This window comes from Rattus norvegicus, chromosome 3 (genome assembly GCF_036323735.1).
Source record: "Rattus norvegicus strain BN/NHsdMcwi chromosome 3, GRCr8, whole genome shotgun sequence".
Classification (NCBI taxonomy): Eukaryota; Metazoa; Chordata; class Mammalia; order Rodentia; family Muridae; genus Rattus; species Rattus norvegicus.
Window position 1 is genome coordinate 64,307,722 of NC_086021.1, and position 15,861 is coordinate 64,323,582.

The window sequence follows — 15,861 nt, forward strand, 5'->3', positions numbered from 1 at the left end:
ACAGACTGCAGGAAACTAAAAATGGCAGAAGTAATGGAGACCTCTTGTGTCCAATGGCCACCATCCCCGCCACCTCTAACAATCACCATTATCTAGTTAATCCTGACACGGCACATAAGTGGCTCGGCTTTGCTCCGCTCCCCAGATTACAACACAAGACTGGTGAACAAGCCCAGAAGGGTCATATTAGAGGCTAATGCAAGGTCCCGTGAGCCCAACAATGCAGTCATATTTCCCTGCCTGCAGCCTCCAATGGCCTCTGGGGAGAGGCCACAGCCTTGCCGCTGTGCCTGGGTAGGATACCCAGGCATTAGCTTGACACAGAGCAACTGCTGTGTGTGTGTGGGTTCTGCTTGCAAACCGCACTTTCTTCAAAGCGCTCCACCTGCTTTTGCAAATAACTATCACAAGCCTCTTCTGAGCAAGTGGAGGAGAGACAGGCTCACAAAGCAGCAGATGTTCTCCAGCCTGAGGATCTGCTGGGCGCCTGGCTTCGTCAGCTGACACGGCTGTCAGAGCCCATGATTCACAGCACAGTCCTCTGCGTGTGATCTGTCTGCAGAAGCAAGGCAGATGTTCCGGTCTTCCCTGGCCACTGGCAGGGTCTGAGGCAATGGAGACCCTTGTGATGGGAAGAACAGCAAAGATGGAGACCTGTTCCTCAGACATCTCTCCGGTGAGATGGTGCAGTTCTGAAGAGGACGGTGCAGGGCTAGTTTTCAGCCCCCACATCCTCTTGGCAATGAACTCTATTTCAGTTTTGCTGTTGTTGCTTATTGGTTTTTGTTTGTTTGGTTGGTTGGTTTGGTTTGGTTTTTCGAGACAGGGTTTCTCTGTGTAGCCCTTGCTATCCCAGAACTCACTCTGTAGACCAGAGATCCGCCTGACTCTGCCTCCCGAGTGCTGGGATTAAAGGTGTATGCCACTGCTATGCCTGGCTTGAACTTGATTTCTTAGAGCTAGATTCACCCTATGGGAGGGGTAGTCACCTTCCAGGACTGGAATTTTTTAAGAGCCCCTTACTGGCTGTCCACATGTCCAGTCTCAATAATGAGTCTGCTGGCAAACAGATCAGTTATGGTTTCTCCCATTTGAGGATGCCAAACTGTGTCCAGAGAACTGTGTTTTGGGGTTGCAGGGGGAGGCTGAACAGAGCCCAGGCTGCTCCACCAAGTTCCAGGCCTTAGGGACCTTGGAGTGGGCTCAGCAGTCTATTGGGAACCCTTCCTGATCTAGGCTGAAGACCTGTGTGCTACCCTGCTAGGCTGTGGAAACTTCCGGTGGCTATTTACTGTGCCCTCCTCAACCTGGACACATGATGAGCCTTAGATGACACTGCAGAATGGAGCCATGGTAGCTACCAAGTGTGGAGTTTGAATTCGGCTAGGAAAAAAAATGAGATAGGACTTTTCACTGACTTCTCCAGGCAGTTCTCAGACAAATACTTTGGGTAGAACATGCCAGAGACAAGCTTGGATGTTCCTATTAGACTTACACTAACTGACCTCTGGCTTCAGACCTGGAAGGGCCAGATCACTCCTGAAAGTACTGATCTTCAAGCAGAGGGGTACATCAGACTCAAAGGAAGGGACTGGGCTTCCAAACACAACAGGTCCACTATACCCAGGCCCTGAAGCCTTTAAACAAGGGAGAGGTCTACAGATACAAGGAGGTGGGAGATGGTTTGGCTTGACAAGGAAGACGTCGCCTTGCCTGATGAAGAGTTCACCAGCTGGTGTCTACTGAGGGTCAGTAGATGACATGTGCTGTGGAACCTACTAGAGTGGGTGACCATGCGTGTTCTCTTCCTCACTGAAACCAAGAAGCCTATTATCATTTATTTCTAGGACAGCCAATCCTTACCAGAAGGGAGGAAACAAGATAATTCATGGTCCAAGAAGCACAATGTCTGGCCAGTGGTGCTCAACACATACCCAGTTCTCTGTGTTTGACTCCTTCCCACCCAGTTCTCCACACTAATGAATAAGCAGCAGCTACCTTAAGATTGAGGAACTCCACCCTATAATGATGCTCCTCCAGCCCATGCTGGAAATGTCAGGGGCAAGTATGGTGTCCTTGGGAATCAGCCTTACTGTCACAGGATACAAGCTACACAGTCATTTAGCCTTGAGTTTGCTAGCAAAGAAAGCAGGGACAATAACCCTAGGAAATTGTTTGTGATACAGGACATACACAGTCACAATACTGCCTACTGTTCATAGCTGACACTTTCCAGAATATAGCAGACTATTAACATATTAGAACTAATTACGACTATCAGGCAGATACTAAAATAATGGCCATCTTATATATAACTGCAGTACAAAGAGGTGAAAGGACTTGTCTATGATCACTTGGTATGTGGAAAACTGAGACATGAATTCTGTGGTTTTCTTCCAGAATTTTCCGTAGCTTGCCCATGAGGACAGGGCACCAAGTGAGCCTGTAATTCTGAAAGGTCAACACCCAGAGCCACCACAACTTCCAACCAGAGGGAAGTGGTGGTGAGGGGGCCCCTGTCCACCAGGATGGTCTGGGCACTGGGGATCAAGGGGGCTTTGTGACTAATATCATGAACGTGTGATTGAGTGACCTACAGGAACCACTAGAATTTTCCTGGCAGGTAATATGGCTAATAAAACCAAGAAGGAAAGCAGTATCAGCCTCACTTACCTGAATGCTGGGAGAACTTAGTTTCTGCTTCCCAGAGACACAGTTCTGGAAGCAGTGAAAAGAGGCAGTCTGAGGTCCAAGGATCATATGGGACGGTCAGCTTCTATTCTTGCCCACATTCACTGGATTGCCTTTAGGGCTAAGCTGCTTGGTCTTCCTTACCTCTGGGCAGCCCGGCAGCAGTTCACCTCCAGGTTCCCCTCTCTGTGCCTGCTGTTGAGGCCACAGAAGAGAAGCAGCGTCGCCCAATGGTTGGCATCATCTGTGTGTGATCCTAAGCACACTCTCACTGTAAGGGAAAACCACTACCTCACTCCCCCTTTGTGTGTCTGCTGACAACAGCCCTCTCCAGCAGAGCCCTTCAGAAGATTTAAGAATCACTGTTCTTGCCTTAGCAAGAAGGATCATTTGAAAGAGTTAAATAGCTTTGTTCAAACGGAAAAGCAAAGGCTTTTGGGTAGAGTCAAGGGGAAGCTCACAGAAGACAGAGGGAGGCAGGGTTGAAAGAATATTCAGAGAGTGGGGGTGGCAAACCCTTAGAAAATGGGGGGTGCAGCTATTCCTTTGAGTGCCTAAGGAGTGGTTGGTGAAGGGCAACCTGACCCATGAGATGCTGCCAAGCGGGGAATAGCTTCTCTGGGAAGCAGAGCGTAAAGAGCCGGAGATGGAATCAAGTGGTTACAGTTTACTGTGTCAGATATCCCGAACTCGGGTGCACAGCTCACAAGAAGAGCTGTGTTCCAAGCCGCACAGGCACCTGGGTCAGCCCTCACTGAGCATCCTGGAGGTTAGAGGGAGAGTGGAAACATTTCTGAGGGCTGCCTCAGATGTATCTGTGGGTGACCATCTGAGAGCCTCTTCATATACACCAGAAAGAATACAAACGCCCCCGTGTGTGTTCATCCCACGAACACACCCAATCACACGCAAACACACACTGTATCTGGCTGTAACTCGAGCTATAGCAGTCTTGTTAGAAGTATCCCTTTGTTTGCAGTCCTGACCATCGAACCTGGAGCCCCTCCCATGCTAGGCCGAGCTATGCCACTCAGCCACCTCTGTAGGCCTCTTAAAGTTTTAGCCTTCTTAAGTTGCCCAAGGTACCCTTGAACTCACCCTGTACACCAAACAAGTCTTGAACTTGCAATCCTCCTGCTCAGTCTCTTAGCCTGTGCCACCCAGCTTCACTCCCCACATGCAGATTTGCTGTGGTTCAGTTCACTTAGACAAAGCCCATGGACAATTTCTTGGTGCAAATATTTTTCTCCAGTGAGCAATGGTGCCATGAGGTCCCACTTGATGGACGGAGCCACCAAGCCAGCCAACCTGGGCAAGAAGCAAGGCTTGAGTAAAGCAATTCTTGCAAATGTTAGCTCTCCTTGGGAGCTCTCCTGCCACAGGGTGTGAGGGAGGAGGATCCCATTCCTTCCTAATGGCTTTACCGGCTACCTTCCCCCTGCCCCCACTCTCCAGGCATTCCTCTGGTACATCCCAGGGTACAGGAATGAGGATGTTTTTCTGCTGTGACCTTTCTGCCAGGAAAGCTCTTAGTTGATCAGAGCTTGGAATATATACCGTGATATTTGCTGGAAAGGTGGCCTTCATTAACCGGTAAGGTCAGGTGCACTGTTGAGGGGATGGAGTCACAAAACAAAGAGACTGGGATTAGAGCTACCCAACCCCCAGGAGTTGTGACCTGAATCCAGAAAGGCTCAGAACTTCCTCTTGGGTGGGCAATGTCCACAGCTTCCTGTCATGGAAAGGTGGGTTCCCTCACCTGCAAGAAGTAAACAAAAGTCTTGCTGTAGAGATCAGTTTGTGGAGTGGGAGAAGCCAAACTACTTAATTTAACCCTGCTGGGGATTTGTCAATTCTTTTGGGAATTTTCATATCCATTCTTTAGAACAATAAAGTAAAGAAGACAAATATCCCAGGGGACTTCCCCAATAACCCTGAGAAAAAGTGAGAAGTAGAAAGGCCATTAAAGGTAGCTGCCCAAGATATGTTAAAGAATGCCCGAGGTTTGCAAGTGCCAAGCATTCTCAAGCAATATTCAAAGTAAACTACTGTTTTCTTTGCAGGTATCGCTCTTGGGTTTTATTCACATGGTCTCTCTCCCAGATCCTTTGAAACGCAGACATGCGCCTGTGTGCTGGTGGAAGGCCAAGTGCTTGAGTCTGGGATGAAAATGCCTATGTTTGTGTTCTGGTTCTGCCTTATACTGGTTTGGTGACTGCCTGTGGCAAGACCCCAAGGTTCTCTCAGCACAACTTTAATATCCGCAGGAGATAATTATGTGAGGTTCACAAAAGCCTAGCAGGCTCAAGGCTGAAGCAATCAGGGGTTAACCAGCTTGAGGCACTTAGCCCAGAAGCCAGGCAGCCCAGCCCGGTTCCCCTGCTCTTTTCTTTCTGAGAATCTTGGCTCTCTACCTCATGGTGCGTTGGGTAGCTACACACTTCCAAGACTTGTGCCCACACCTGACAAGGTTCGGGGAAAGAAGGACATCTCCCTGCAGTCACTCTCTTAAGTAAAGGCACCCCCTCCCCAAGGCCCTTAGTGATTGAGTGCCTCTCTAGTAAAACAGGATTCTGAGAGTTTACAGATGACCTTGCTCAACTGTATCAGCCATCCTAGAAAAAATAGTCTGTCCTGCCCTGGGCAAACAATTTCAAGAGACTGCAGGAGAGGCTCTTAGTATACTCTATGGCTGCAACGATTCCCTCATTCCCTAGATCCCCACCCTTCCTTAGGAAGGATCGTGATTGGCTTTTTTCCATGGCAGACCATACCTTAATTTCCCTCCAGAGAGAGGCTGCCCCTCTCTGTGTGCGCTGATAAACACAGTCCCATCTGTTGAAGGCCAGACTCCTGTCTTTGCCTTCTGTTTCTACAATGCCCCAGATGCATAAGACTTGCCACCTTCCTTTCATTTCCTGATAACCCACAGGAGTCCCAAATGCTTTTCTGTATATTGGGTATTAACCCAGGGCCTCACACATGCTAGACAAGCATTTACCATTGCAGACTCAGGTGGGCCTCGAACTCACGTCTCTCCCGCCTCGGCCTCCTTGTGGTTAGAATTTCATGCCTGTGCCACAGGCCTGGCTCATGTGTCCCTCTAATGACTTGCTGTGGCATAAACCGTATCATTCAATGATTGGCCCTGAGCTGGATTCCTCAGCCTACCATAGCCAAGGATTCCTCTTGGACCAGTTAGGCCCACCCCGAAAGGAAGGAGTAGAATCCTCTCCTGGAATGACCGTGACTGGGAAGCAGCAGGAATAGTGTTTGGAGAAAGAAAAGCAAATCCCAAGCCTCAGAAGGGAGAAAAATAATAAGGTATGGGAAAATCGTTAGCTTTGCCTTGGCCACACTCACACAGAAACTCTCAACAACAGAGTGGTCCCCAAAGGCAGAAGATAGGGGAGAATACCATATAAGCTGTGGATAAGAAATGAGGCCCCAAACATTTGAAGGCTACAGTTTAGAAAGTGCACTTTCTAAATTTCTGTAAATTTTATGCCATACTCACCAGCTCTCCCAGACAGCAGTTCCGTTATGAACATCCTCACAGTGCTTTTGACCCCTAGGGCAAGGATTCAGAGGACCATCAACAACTCTCTGAGAAGCACAGCTCTTCCAAGTCTTGACTCTTATTAATTTGCTATTAACCGTCAGCTGCATCAGTGGACTCATATCATGTCCATAATTACCCACAATGCCACAGTGCTGTCCAATAAAGTGTTCTGCAATGATAGCAGCCATTGTGCTGCCCACGTGGTAGCCACTGCCTGCTGGGGTTACGATGCACTCAAAATGTGACAGATAAGACTTAGAAGTTAACTTGTTGGTTTTAATTACCTTTAATTTTAAATACCTTTGAAAAGTCAGGCATGACTCTACTGGGCTGTTCTTCCTATAAACCTCGTCTTCTTGAAGCCCGAGGCACAAGTTTCTACAACCTTTACCTCACCACATGCTGTGTCAAGCATGAGTCCTAGAAGGACCCTCTATAAATGTGTCTGACTAACCCAACCAGCGGGCTCTGTTTGCACAGAGTCTTTAACACTCCTGTTAAGTGGAGGAGAATTGAGGTTGACCTGGGTGCAGACTGAGCATGAACCCCACTTTCTCTGTTCTCACAGCAGTGGCTTGCTGCACGTTGTCTAGACCACGGCGGAGGCTGTCTCTGCTTGGGTCTGCAGCTGTGTGTGTCAGCTGTTTGTGTAAGTAAAAATGACCCTGGCGTCAGAGAAGCTGTCCAGCCTTGTCTTCCTGGGTCGCAGGTCTGAACCACAGCTCTATCCCGCTCCCCAACCCCACTTCCTTGTGGCTCTTACTGAGGCTAAACACCCCAGTAGGAAAACCCTACTGTTTCCAAAACTCAGGACTTAAATTTGGTCTTTTCTCACAGCTAACAGAGTTGTCCCTTCTCCCATGATGATCAGCTGCTCCTCAATGGTCTTCATCTTTGACTCATAGTAAGTAACCTATGGCCTGGGTGGATGATACCCTTTGTGAGAGATTCTGTGCATCTTTGGCCTCTTTGCTGGTAGAGGGCATCCTCAGGTAAATCGACTTCCTTCTCCTACCACTGCCCTCCAGATGATCAAAGCTGCCATCTTTGAAACTATGCGGAAGGGTACTGGGGCGGGATGTCGCTGGGGTTGGAGTAGGAAGAGCATATTATAAAACCCCTGCATCTGAAGGGAGCCTTCAGGCTCCAACTACAGAGAAGCCCTGCCTCTTCAGGTATTTATCACGGTCTGTGCGCCATCTAGAGGCCTTGTCTGAAACTCCCTCCATGGTCAACCCATGGAACTTAGGTAACTGATAGTTTCAGAGTATGCTTGGTTTTGTCCGTTTCCAAATTTGCAGTGCTGTGATCCCACATATCCCTCCGAGGTAGATCTGGGGCGTGGGGGGTGGGAAGCTACATTCCCATGGGTTTCCAGTATGTTCCAGCCCTGCCAAAGCAAAAGACCTTTTCTAATGTCTTCACAGCAAGGAAGCTACTTAAGGTGATAAAGTGGACACCCCAGTCCCCATGCCCATTCTCCCCACCCCATCCCAAGAGCTGCCAGAGCAGAAGCTGTTCGCACTTCCGGCTGTGATTTTCTCAATGGCTGAGGACTAAAGATCCTTTTCGTTAACCCCTCTCCCGTGACCACGTCTCTTCCACACAACTTCCTTTAGGAGCTGCCACAGCAGGTGACCCCGTCTCAGGAAAGCCGACCCTAAACCCTCCAAACACGCCTGCATGTTCCTTGGTCTCCTTTTCCCGGGATAAAGTAAATACCATGCAAAATGTACCATTCTGACCATCTCTTGAAGTACAGTTTAAAGGAATTCAGTAGATTCTCAATGCTCTGTCGGCATCATGGATACCCAGGCATTTCACTTCACTTCAAACAAAAAGAAATCTACCCCACGAACACCAATCCCTCATTCCCCGTGTCACCCTCCTGGGCCCCTGGGCACCTCTGTTCTTCTTGTCTCTATGGATTTGCCTATTCTAAGTACCCCGCACACAAGCAAAATCATATTCGTTATCCTTTCGTGTCCGATTTAGCCGAGTAATTTTAGTTGTGGCCAATTGACTTCCACATTTTTAGGCCTGACTGCCTTCTCCGTGTTCTCTGTAAAGGAAATGAGAGAGAAGGAGCACACTTGACTTTAACCTTGCCTGCGCCCCACACTGGCTACACTCTCTGACTGGGTGTGACTCTAGAAACAAATTTATCATTCTAAGTCTCCAGGCTCAAGTATCTCAAAATCCGGAGGAGACCATTGTTTGGAGCTTAGAGGAATCAGGTCTCATCTGGTACTTTCCAGCCTGGCTTTAAAGGGGTCAGAGAAGGTCATCAGTGTGTTTTATTAACTAAATAGAAACACCCTCAAAGGCTCACATTTTGAATGTTTGGCTTCCTCTGGTAGCAGTATCTTGGGAGATTGTGGAGAGGACAGGCCCTATTGGGTACGTATCACTAAAGACTTCTGTTCTCACTCTCTGCTCCTGACCTGCCGAGGTACAGCTGAGTTTCTCCATCCCACCCCTCCCAGACCACAACGGCCTGAACCATCTGAAATCATAAACCCCATTAAAGCTCCCTCATTCAAGCTGTTATTCTTAGTTATTGGTCAGGGCAATGAACAGGTGACTAAAACGCTGTGAAAGACGACAGAGGGTTACTGCCCCACACATGTTGCTGAGGAGGGGTTCTGGTTGTGGCAGTTTGAGCCTGGAGAGGCCACAGGAGGCTCTGAGGGCCAGGGCACATTGTGGTGTGGTTTCAGGTATGTGCTGGTCGAAGGCTGCTCCAGTGGGTTGTCAGTTACTAAGAGACTGTGGGAGATTCTTTCCCCGATGATGCCTGGTTAAATTACACATCCAGGGCTGGAGAGATGGCTCAGCGGTTAAGAGCACTGACTGCTCTTCCAGAGGTCCTGAGTTCAATTCCCACCACCACATGGAGGTTCACAACCTTCTGGTGTGTCTGAAAACAGGTACAGTGTACTCACATACATTAAATAAATAAATAAATAAATAAATAAATAAATAAATAAATAAATACTACACATCCATCCAACGATGCACGTGCAACATTAGCAAAATAAGGAATTCATCTTGTCCTTTACATCAAAAGTGGACACTTTCTTATTTCCAGCCATTTAGGCACTGGCAGTTCAATCTACCCAGATTTCTTCAAACTTATGATTACTAAAACTTCATTTTTAAAAATTTACATTTTTATACAGCATCACAAAAAAAAAGTTCAAAAATAACCATGTGAACAGGGCTTGGGAGAGATTTCAGAAGGAAAACAGGGGTAAATTAATACCACGAATGAATTTTTCGATTATTTCTTCTGCAAACACAGTTGCATGTTTCTGAAATTCTCTTGGAGGCTGAAGGGCTTGAACCGGAAGTGCAAGCAGTAGGAGTCAGACTATAGAGTATTTTGAAATTTTCCCTTAAAATTATTTTGATCCAGCCTGAGACTGTGTTATATCAGGTTGCCTGTGATAAGTCGTAAGAACTGGATGGGGCCTCCCAGTGAGTTCTTCCACTCTGCTTCCACAGTGTTCACAGTGTTGTTTCGTTTACAGTATCAGCCATGTGTACTTTCATGTTTGCATGGGAAAACCCATTTGTTTTCTCCCTTGGGGTTTTCTGTGATGGTTTCTCAGGTACTTCTGAGTATCCCAATATCTAGTAGGAGAGTCTTCTTGAGCTCAGAACTTAAATTACCCTAAATCTTGAAGATCTCAAGTTGGGTTTTGTTGTTGTATTTGGGTTTTGTTGCTGTTTTGCTTTGTTTTGTTTGGGGCAAATAAAACAAAACAATTTGACATTAACGATCAAATTCTGGCAGGGTGGAAGGTAGAGCAGGCTTGGGAGAGCCTATCTTCTATTGAAGGCACATTTTACACAGCACTCTAAGCTTCTAGTACATAATTATAAGTAAATGGTTCACACAACAGGTTGACATCTGGAGCTGTTAAGGCTGTCTGTCTGTCTGTGTCTGGGGCCTTCTACGCTGTCAGGTGTAAAGAGTCCTGTACTCAGAATGCAGTGCAGGTGTGCACAAGGCCTCTCCCTAGCTAGTCAGCTTCTGAGCATGGCCAAGACGTGGCATGGGGCCCAGGGGTGGGGAGCCGGTCCAGGAAAATAACATTAGATCACATCTTGAGCTTGACCTTGCACATGCACTTGCTTTCCAGGACTCCCATTAAAACTAAAAACTGGAAAGGATCCTGCTTCTACTAGCAACAATTTACGGAAGATTAATGACATTACTGGAATCCCTTACAATCCACAGGGTCAAGCTATTGTGGAATGACCCCATCAAATACCTAAATGATGAATTTAGAAAATATAAAAGGGGGGGTTATTCACACCCACCTAAGCCCCCACAGTCTATGCTACATTTAGCCACACTAACTCCAGCGTTTATCTCGTCAAAGGATGATGCTTCCACTGCTAACCCCAAAGCATTTGCTCTAAAGGAGACATGGCCTAAAGTATATGTTAGATGGAAAGATCTAGAACTAGCAAACGGAAAGGCCTGATGGTCTCCTAATATCGGGGTGAACTTATGCTTTATCTTTCCAGAAAATGAATGAAGTCACAGATGACTCCTGCTCCAGTGTTTCCAATGACCAGGGTAGCATCTCAGAGACCACCAGACAAACCATCTGAAGACAGAGAGCGTGCGTGTCAACAGTAAATGTCCCAAGAGGAAGAATAAGCCAGTGATTTAGGAAGACAACAGGGACATCATACTGCAGTTGGTAAAAAATATTTGCCAACTATATTACATGCTAATTCTCAGCTTGTCAATGCAGAATCCAAATGCCCTTTGCCACGGGAGATAAAAGACATTCCTGTAATAAGAGGCAGTATGATATTGTTTTGCCATGCTAAGAACTTTTTAGGCTTTTTATTACCAGTCCCAGGAATGACTACTGGGTGTCTTAGGGTTTACCTCTGTGAACAGGCACCATGACCAAGACAACTCTTATAAGGACAACATTTAATTGGGGCTGGCTTACAGATTCAGAGGTTCAGCCAATAATCATCAAGGTGGGAGCAGGGCAGCGCTAGGCAAGCAGGCAGGCATGGCGCGGGCAGAGCTGAGAGTTCTACATCTTCATCTGAAGGCTGCTAGTGGAACACTTGCTTTCAGGCTGCTAGGAGGAGGGTCTTAAAGCCCACACCCACAGTAGCACACCTACTCCAACAAGGCCACACCTTCTCCGACAGGGTACCACTCCTTGGGTCAAGCATACACAAATCTTCACACTGGGATAGAGAGGTTACAAAAATGGCCTATATGATTAGTAAAACTACTGTGGTTGTTTAAATACATGGAATGGCCCATGGACTGGTGCATTTAAATCAGTGCCCACTGGAGTGGCACTATTAGGAGGTGTGGCCTTGTTGGAATAGGTGTGGCCTTGCTGGAGGAAGTGTGTCACTGTGGAGGCAGGCTTTGAGGTCTCCTATGCTTAGCCTGGGCCTAGTGTGGCAGTCTCCTTCTGCTGCCTGAGGATCAAGATAGAGAACTCTCAGTGCTCTCTCCACACCATGTCTGCCTGCGTGCCACCATGCTTCTCACCATGACAGTAACGGACTAAACCTCTGAAACTGTGAGCCAGTCCAATGAAATGTTTTCCTTTAGAAGAGTTGCCTGGTCACAGTGTCTCTTTACAGCAGTAAAACCCTAAGGCAACGACTAATATTACTGGAAAAATAGAAGCAGAAATTAATAAATTTCTAGGTAAATTAGAGAACCAGTTTTTTAAAAGCTACTATAGATTATTTCTTATTCAAGAATAATCTTGGGGTTGGGGATTTGGCTCAGTGGTAGAGCACTTGCCTAGCAAGCGCAAGGCCCTGGGTTTGGTCCCCAGCTCCGAAAAAGAAGAATAGGAAAAAAAAAAAAAAAAAGAATAATCTTGTTTGTCAACAGTTTCCTGGCATGTGTTACCTTAATGTGTCAGGTTTTTCTCATACCATCAGTGACCAAATTAATGATCTGTAGGGCTGGAATGATGGCTCAGTTGTTGAGCACTGGATTCTAAAGTACCCAGGTTCAACTCCCGGCAACCTTTGAATGGCCGTCATGGTTCTGCCGGCTTTCCTCTGTCCTTGGTCCTTGGTTAGTTATTCGTATATACCTGTCTATATTGTTTGGTCTAGCCATGCAGACAATACATTCAACCCTGGCTTCTACTACAGCCACAAATTCCTCTTTAAGAAATGAAGATGGGGCAAGATGTAGGAGGCACAGAGGTCCTGGTGCTCATGGATACGTACTAGAGGAACCAGAAATATTAAACGCATGGGGTTGTCTCTTCAAAAGGAGAGATATATATTCTGTTTTTCCACCCAGAAAACTGGAAGCAGACATAGTTAATAGCCATTGTCTTTTGTGCTGTCTTCGTGACTGAGACCACACCAGACCTTCCTCCCTAAGCCCTTATCATGAGTTTGTCAATCTATAGAGAACTATTGTTACAGAAGGTGTAACATGGGCTTCATAAACAGTTTTAATGTGGTCACATCTTAAGCTTTACTGTGCACATAGGATTAAGTTCATTATCACCAGAAAAATATTCATCAAATTGTGCTATGCTTAAATATGCCCAAATACATATTTGGGTTTGAACCAACTGCCTTCCTGCCTCTCCTAGATCACTATTCTGTTGACTGTGGCGGTCACAGAGACATCCACAGCAGTGAAGGGTGTGTTCTAACGGCATGTGCAATTTCTGTCCTTCCACCCTCACCAGGTTGGCAGTACGGAGTCTGGGGAGAGGCCACCTCCCATTACCCCTCTCCCCCAAGCTCATAGGACCTCCCAAACCATTCAGAATCTTCACTTGAAAATGCAGGGGTCCTTCAAGCCGACTTCTTAGAGACCTCACACATATAAGCAGCCATCAGTATGGGTTTTTCCAAACCCTACCTCACAATGTACGTGTGGCAGATTTATTTAATGGGCCTTAATTTTTTATTATATATCAAAAATTTGCTTTCCGGGCCCTTTGAATAGAGTCATAACAGTAGCAGCTGGTTTGGGCTATTTTCCCTGTGCCTGATCTGATACTGCCTGGATCTGACTCTCATGAGACACGAGGAGAAGTTTCTAGCACTTTCCTCATTTTTCAGACGAAGGAGCAGCCGCTCAGAAAGGCTTAATGCTCTGTCACCGAGCGTATTGCCAGCAGATGGTAGATCCTAAGCGTCAACCCCAGTATTCTGCTGTTGTGGATTCTCTTTAACCACGAGGCGTCACTGCCTCAACTCAAACGGAAATGATTGCCAGTTGCTGACCCCACTCCCCATTCATGCTCTCTGAATACCCTCCTGCAGGAACCAGTTTTATTCCAGCAAGCAGAGACGATATTCTCAGGCTTGCTTTCAACTAAGCCCATTCCATGAAGCAGAGGCTGTAAACAGAGTCTGCCGGGAAGGCTAATCAAAGGAGTGCTTGCAAGAACCTGTTGGTCTTTTTCTCTTGCCTAAAGTGTGGAGGCCATGACTGGAGTTTCGGGTGCCATCTTGGACCATGAGGTGTCCTCAAAAATGCTACTTCACAGATAAGAATTAACAAAGCCGAAAGGTAGACATCTAGTCTCCCTGGGTCCATGAACAGCACACCAACCCTTGGACTGTGATTCCGGAAGTAATTTTAACCTTCAAAGCCTCTAAGCCGGGGCTGGGGATTTAGCTCAGTGGTAGAGCGCTTACCTAGGAAGCGCAAGGCCCTGGGTTCGGTCCCCAGCTCCGAAAAAAAGAACCAAAAAAAAAAGCATCTAAGCCACTTGTGGTGCCCTGGTCTCTGCAGTTGAAGCCAGGGCTAACACACACCATGCTTATTTTAAGTTGTGTTTCTTGGACTTGACTCTTAAACGCCTGTCTTATCCGTGTATAATTTCCTCCTTTAAGCCCCATTTCCCTTCCACACCCCATTCCCTAGGGATGAATGTTCTCTGCCTGTCTGACTCAAGTCCAAAGTCCCAGTGACCTTTTCCACACTCCCCTGGCCTCTCCCTTTCTGGATCTAACACAACCACGGACACAGACCTGCACTCTGTGTTCTTTTTGGCAGCGTTCCAGACAGTGTTAGGAATGTCTCAAACAACAGTTGTTCAGGCGGAGCCATGGCTTGGTGTAAAAGGCACCAATCTACTAGAAAAATAAGGGAGTGAACTGAGCCTCCCTCCTCAGACTACAAGGTGGGGAGCTGGAGAGATGCAGGTGAGATTAGATGCCTGCCTCAGCCAGAATGGCTTTCCTGCCTCACACGGAGCAGATGGCATCTTAATGGGCTGTGACTATTGTCTATTTCTTTGAGCAACAAGCGTGGAGCTCAATGCGCCCCCTTCCAGGCTACAGTGTCTATAGTCACAGCGGGACAGCTCTGCTGATTCCTACATGTATCCTTTCCTTTAGAAATTTTGCTTCTTTGTTTCCTCCTGCCTTCGCAGAAGGACCTGAAGGCAGGTGTGGAACTCTCTGTTCTTGAGATGAGACCAAGAGTGTGGTGACTGGATAGTGCCACGCCACTGCTCACTTTATGAAGAAAGCAGTAAAACGAATCGTTTCTGGACTCAAGTACCGGACCCTGTAGGGGAAGAAGGGCGTGCTGTAGGGGTCCTCAGGTGACACCCAGAGTTCTATGTGCCAACACAGATATTTATCTGCTATGGCTTGTCCCCCTAATTAGTAATTCTTATAACATTTTTTATTTATTTTTATGTGCGTGGGTGTTTTGCCAGCACGTATGCCTGTCAATCATTTGTGTGCAGTGTCCAAGGAGGCCAGAAGAGGGCGTCAGATCCTCTGGGACTGGAGTTACAGATGGTTGTGAGCGCTTGGACTTGACTCAGGCTCCTCTGGAAGAGCAGCAAGTGCTCTTAACTGCTGAGTTATTCCTCCAGCCCCCTTTAATTAGTAATTCTTGAGACTTTCCGTATGTTTAATGCAAATGTCTGTGTCTCTGTGAGTGTGTGCGTGTTGCATATGTGTGAGCTGCATGTATGTGGTATAATTTGCCGTTTGTAATTGCCCAGGTCACAAGGCAGTCTAAATGTTGCTTCTAGTCCATTTGTCCTCAGGTGGAGGGGACAAGTGACTTTGCTGAAGGACATTGGGACTGCTGATCATCCTACTCGGGCTCCTCTTGCCTCTCCCAGATACAGGGACCACATCCCCAAGAACAAAATGTGGATGACAGCTATGTCACTGTGATGAATCTGCGGATGGAGAGTTAGAGATTGGGTAGACCATGAAGTGGAAAAGAACTCCCTGAGCTGGCAGCTTCTTGTCCCCAGGAGACCTTACCAGGAGAAACGGATATATGAAGGGTATCTGACCAATGCCAAGAGGGAAAGTGTAGGATCCAGGGACCTATCAAATACTTCAAAGCCAGCATCCACAGCGGACTTCCTGCCTTAGGCCTCTCCATCTCTAGGGATAAAACTGATGTTTTCTCTTTCTCTGTTTCTTGGTCTTCCATCTTCCCTGGTCAATTTTTTGTCTATTTCGGGAAATAAGCTTAGCAATCCCCTAGATGATTACCAGAGACCCCTGTGACACTGTGAGTGACCAGCACCCATCAGAATACACACGGAGAAAGAGCAGGGCCTGCTGTCAGTCCTACTAGGGCTAAA

At 47.1% G+C, this 15,861-nt stretch overlaps 1 long non-coding RNA gene across 1 annotated transcript; it reads left to right on the forward strand.

Annotated features, from left to right (window-relative positions):
- The first annotated feature begins 552 nt into the window (after nt 1–552).
- Nucleotides 553–11,418, forward strand: LOC134486285 (uncharacterized). Its single transcript, XR_010065092.1, has 3 exons — nt 553–676; nt 7,091–7,157; nt 10,793–11,418. It is a non-coding gene; the product is annotated as an uncharacterized LOC134486285 (long non-coding RNA).
- Nucleotides 11,419–15,861: the final 4,443 nt, after the last annotated feature.